The following is a 6,000-nucleotide window of genomic DNA, read 5'->3' as shown; positions in this document are numbered from 1 at the left end:
ACTTTCCACAGCACAGAAACTTAGAAAACCTGTTATACAGTTAGTCACAAATACAGTCCCCGAGTTCTTCGCCCATACACAAGAGTATTGTCAAAAACATGTCATCTTTGTAGTAACTAGACCCTGCTACCACTGTGCTCGGCTCAGTTTACGATCTGTTGTAACCTGCAGTTTCCCTGTCATTTCTCCAGCTCTCCTTTCCTACTAAGCGTTGTTTCCTGGCAACAATTAAAACCTTCTGCTGCTGTTGGAAGTGCCAGAGCCACCTCAGTTTTGTGGTTCGGCAAAGTTTTGGCCTTCCCCATCACAGGGACCAGAGCATCTGCCTCCAAAGTTTCTTCTTTTCATGGGTTCGAAATGTGAAGGTTGATTTCTGTAGTTTGCCCAAATCGTTGTAGCTTCCTCCTCCACCTCCAAGATTACTTGCATCATGACCAAATCCATCACGGCCACGGCCGTCCCCATTGCCACCATATCCTACACCCTGGCCGCCACCAAAGCCATCTCACTCACTGAGGTTTCCGCCACGATCAGAGTTGTCATTCCCACCAAAACCACCTCCACGACCAATGCCCCCAGGACAACTTCAACCTCTTTGGCTGGATGAAGCATCTCTTATTGAGGTAGGGCTCTCCTTACTTCACAGTCATGGCCTTTGACAGCACGACGTTTCTGAATGACAGTCTTGTCCACAGAGTCGTGGTCATCGAAGGTTACAAAAGCAAAGCTTCTCTTCCTGCCACTGCCTTGGCCAGTCATGGTTTCAATGACTTCAGTTCTCCCCTGTTCGAAGTCATCTCCTAGCGATATTCTTCAGTTTCTTCCTTAATAGCACCAACAGACACCTTTTTTCACAGTGAAGTGGGCACCAGGTCTTTGAGAATATTCTCTTGAGACAGCTGCCGTTGGTTCCACAACTCCTCCATCCACCTGGGGTGGCCTCGCACTCAATGGCTGTGACTCCCTCTCCCACAGTGGCAGGTGTGACAAACGCAAAGCCTCTGGAGCACTTGGTGTTTGGCTCCCATCACCACGCAGTCTGTGCGCATCCCCCGTTACTCAGGATGGCTCCTTGGACTCTCATGAGTTGTTTCAAAGCTCAAACCTCCGATGAAGAGATTCTGCAGCTGTTCCGGCTCTTAGGGAGACTCTGACTTAGATGTAACGACCACGGGAGGGGAGATTGTAACGATCTCATTCAGTGTAGCCACTAACAGGAAGGGTATGCGTTGCTTTCTAAAGAGCTGTTTAAAACAATCGTGAAAAATGACATCCAGTGCTTTTTACTGTGTATCTGTACCCAAGGGGTAATTATTAAATACGTGCGATTTCTCTCCTTTTCTTTTTATGAAGAACACTTTCTTTTGTTTCTTTTCATTTTATGCCATATGATTCAGTAAGAATCATAAACTGGCATTGATTGAGATTGTTTCTGATGGATGTGTCTTCCTCAAACAGTACTTTATGGTTCAACATAAAGAAATTTAGAGAGCTCCTTCCTATATGATAATAAGGTAAATTCCCTCTTCCAAGTGACAGTTTGGGGAAAATTTTACAGCTATATTTTACATCGATAAGCTGCTATGATGCATCAGGAGAACCTAAGGCATGCCCTGGGGAAAAACAGGTGGGTTTTAAATTTCCCTCTCAGGATCAGGGGTCCTGTTGCTTGAGAGAGATGATTGTGATATGACATTTGAGAGCAGAACACTGAGTCTTAAAGAGTAGTCCCAGGTTCAGCTGCGTCGAGTAAACACATCCAGGCACCATTCCTTAGAGCCGAGCCCCAGGAGTCTGCATTTTAAATGCAGGTCCTTCCCATCCAAGGTGTTTTCGTCCACACATAAATTTGAGTAATTTTTCTCTGTATAACAGAGAATATGTATAGATGAAAAAAAACGGGTTCTATGGAAAATGACCTCACAGGGAGGAGGGACCTTCGAATCTCTTTTGTAAATAACTAAATGGGGGATTCTTATGTTCTCGTGTTCATGCAAACTAGAAAATTGTTGCCTTGTGAGGTGCAAAAGCTTTTTTTTTTTTTAAACTTTAATGATAATATAATTGGCCCCGGGTTTACTAAAAATGCCTTAAATCGATAAAAATATATTGGATTAAATGAAGGACCAGAAACATTTATGCTCAGATTAAGCTCTATTTGAGTCTTGGAGAAATGAGACGAAACCCCATTAGAGTCATTTTGCAAGTGTTTCTCTGTCCTTTTCTTCCTCTCGTCTTGCATTCCTGAAGAGCAGCCAAGAAATGGCTCACATTTGCCCACCTGCAAAGCTGGGTTCCAATCCGGGGGATGAACCGTTTTGCTGAAATCATCATTTGCAGAGACACACAGCTCCTTGGCTGGGCGGAAATGTTCCTGTCATGATGGAAAGCAGGTATGCCACAGCTGGAAGGCGAGGGTTGCCATGGTCACAGCGAAAGCCTTCAGACGGCCTCGATGATGCTTCGAGAGAGTTGGCCTGCCAGGGTGGGTGTGAGGGCTGATCTTTCGGTAGCCATAACGGATGATGTGCCCTCTGCAAGTCTGAGTGCTCACCACTGTGAGATGCTTTCATGCCTTCGCTGATTCAAGGTTGATATGACAAAATAACCTTGGATCATCCGATGTTACCCTTGTATTTCGAAGTCAAAGCCACCGACGTGGGTTAAGCATACTTGCGGTGTTTGAGTCTTTGAGTCCATTACTTACTTTCACTTGTTTCTTCAGAGAAAGTACTATTGAGCGTTTAGAATTGTGTTCCGAAGTCGGGGTACCAGGGTTTCAACACAGGCTGCAGTAGTTTGTAGTGTGTGTGATTCTCTGTTTCTGAGTGGTTGATTTTACTTTTCTGTGCCTCGTTTTTACTCCCGTATGGTGGAGGGTGAGGATAGTACCTCCCTCATGGAGGGTTTTCACGAGGATGAAATGAGGTAACGCAGGTGAAGCATTTGGAGCCGTTCCTGGCACACACATACGCAATCCTCAGTAAATGCAAGTACATCTATTTTCTCAATAGATTTTCTCAATAGATTATTTTCTCAAATGAGCAACAAATTGAGCTATTTACATTCAAATAACCAACTTCATCTCCAAACGTGTTTAATTCCTAAATTTTATTAAAATTTTTTTTTGACATTTAAATAGACTTTATTACAATTTTTTTTTCCTAAGGTTTATTTTTATTTTTATTACTTCGTTGTAATTATTTTAAAAAATTTTTATTTTATTATTAGTTTCAAGTATACAGTACATTGGTTAGAAATTTATACATTTTATAAAACGATCCCCCTAATTGCTCTCTCTCTCCTCTGGCTCTCCGCCTAGCCATTACCTTAATGCTAACTGTATCCTCTACGCCATGCTCCCCATCCCCGTGACCACCTATCAACCACTAGTTTGTAATTCCTAAGTTTAAGAGCTTTTAAAATATATTGAACTCGATGCAGCGTGTTATATATGTGTATGTGTGTGTTGAATGACAGTAGATGGTAAGTGATGTAAATCCAGACGTTGGCCATTTACCTCCGTGGTACTGAGGATAGGGAAGATGTAAAGCCACAGCTAAGGAATACTATGTCCCTTCACAAACGTTTTATTTTTCTGTTACGTTCTAATTCTAGAGTTCCTTTGGGGTCGCACAATTTCGGTTTCCTATTTGTGCTTTTATAAAGTTATCTAAGAAGAGTGTGGTTTCTTTGACCCATTTCTTCGTTAGGATAATGCAGAGAGCACACAGAGAGGAACAGCACCGTTCAGCTTATTAAGGACCTTGGTCGTCGATTCATGATGCTAGAGAAGACTAAGTGCCTTCTCTGAATTTTGCAGGGTTAAGGACAGGGGCACTCACTAACAATTTTTCTCATTTCTCAAGAGAGATTAGATGTACCAAGCAAACTTGTTCCCTACCCTGCAAATTGGGGTTTAGCTAAGCAGGAGTGGCTAGAGCGTGGTCATTAGGAGGCTTGAATGCAATCCGCTAAATGCTCTTTCAAAGATCAATGGGAATATGCAAATGTTACAACAAAATCCAGAGCTGACAGGCCATTTCGGCTCTAAATGTGATCATTAATCAGTATGCTGAGGCTTCACATGGGTAAAAAGTGCTCGCAGATTAAAGTGTGTAGTGAGAAGTGTTTTTGACATTCGGATTCTGCCATCCACTTCCTGTACTAGTTCTGTAAAATGACTGTGTATTCTTATGGACATAATATTTCAATCCCGGTCAGGAATAAAAAAGGGCATTTCCATGGATTTATTGAAGGATAATTGGGATATAATAAACTGTTCATATTAAAAAGTATAACATTTGATGAATTTTGACATCTGTGAAATCACCTCCGCAACTAAAATAATGACTGTATCTGTCATCTTCTTGAAGTTTCCTTGTGTCTTTGCGTTTCCTCTTCTTCCGAACATGCCACTGTCCCTAAGGCAATCACTGGCCCGTTTTCTGTCAATATAGATTAGCTTGTACTTTTTTTGAGTTTATATAAATGAAGTTATATAGTATGCATTCTACTTTGGCTTTTTTTTTTTTCACTTGGCATAATTATTTTGAGATTCGTGGATGCTGCAAATATCAATAGTTTATTTTTTTTATTGCTGAGCAGTATTACATTCTATGGATATATATATGTCTATTACTTGACCTTTTGATAGACTTTTAGGTTGTTTCTGGTTTGGGGTTAATACAGATAAAAGGTCTAAGATCATTTATGTACAAGTCTTTGTATGGACGTATGTTTTCATTTCCTTGTGTGAGAGTCTACTGGAGTGGCTGAAATAAATGGCTGGGTTGTTTTGAACCTTTTAGAGAAACTGTCTACAGTTTTCCAAAGTGGCTAAATCATTTGACATTTCTGAAACAGGCATGAGAGTTCTATTTCTCCACATACTTGCTTACTTTGGCTATATTCAGCCTTTTTAATTTTAGCCCTTCTAGTGGTGTATAGTAGTATCTCATTGTGGTTTTCATTTGTTTTTCCTAAAAAATAAAAATGTTGACTTTTTTCCGCATGTAAATAAATATCCGTATATCTTCTTGGGTCAAGTGTTTGTTCAAAAGAAGTTGTATAATCTGCATACAAATACTTTATTAGATTTGTAAGTATCGTCTCCAAGTTTGTGCCTTGTCTTTTTATTTTCTTAACAGTATTATATGAACAATAATTTTACATTTTAATATTGTTGCCAAATCCAAGATGTATACTATTTACAGTATCGTTGCCAAATCCAAGATGACTAAGGCTTTTCTCCTAAGCTTTCTTTGAAAAATATTAATAGTTTTAGCTCCTATATTTAAGTCTATGGTTTTATTTGAATATGGTGTCAGGAAATGACTGAGACCTTTTTTTGTTTGTTTATAAAAATTGAGTTATTGAGTCGTTCTAGCCCAGTTTGTTGAAAGGATTTTCATTTCCCCATTGAACTGCCTTGGTACCTTTGTTAAAATCAATTGGCCATATGTGTCTGGATCTATTTCTGGACTCTATATAGTTCCATTGAATTGCATGTCTATCTTTATGCCAATATCATATTTTCTTGATTAATGCACCTTTATAATATATCTTGAAATCAGATAGTCTAAACCCTCCAAATTCATTCTTTTCTTTTGAAAGTCATTTTCACTTTTTAGGTCATGTTCATTTACATACAACTATTAGAGTCAGGTGGTCAATTTCTATTACGAATCTGCTGCAAAGTTTGAGATTGCATTGAATTTATACATCAATTCAGGAAGAATGAAATCTTGACAGTAATTGACGTGACTCCTGAAATATGGTATGCTTCTTTTTTATAACTTTAACTTTTCTCTCATCAATGTTTCATAGTTTTCAGTGTACAGGTATTATACATATATTTTAAATTTACTCCTAAATATTTTAAATGTTTTCATGTTATTGTAAACGGTATAGTTTAAAAATTTTAATTTCTGATTGTTTCTTACTTGTTTGTAAAACTATAATTGATTTTCATATATGAATTTTATAAACCATAGTATA

The 6,000-nt window shown here is 39.0% G+C and overlaps 1 pseudogene; it reads right to left on the bottom strand.

Annotated features, from left to right (window-relative positions):
- Positions 1-228: 228 nt before the first annotated feature.
- LOC107511420 overlaps positions 229-6,000 on the bottom strand; it is a 28,867-nt pseudogene continuing 23,095 nt past the window's right edge.

The sequence above is a fragment of the Rousettus aegyptiacus genome, unplaced genomic scaffold (assembly GCF_014176215.1).
Source record: "Rousettus aegyptiacus isolate mRouAeg1 unplaced genomic scaffold, mRouAeg1.p scaffold_m13_p_16, whole genome shotgun sequence".
NCBI lineage: Eukaryota > Metazoa > Chordata > Mammalia > Chiroptera > Pteropodidae > Rousettus > Rousettus aegyptiacus.
Note: the sequence above shows the minus strand (reverse complement) of the source record. Positions and strands in the feature narration are given on the sequence as shown.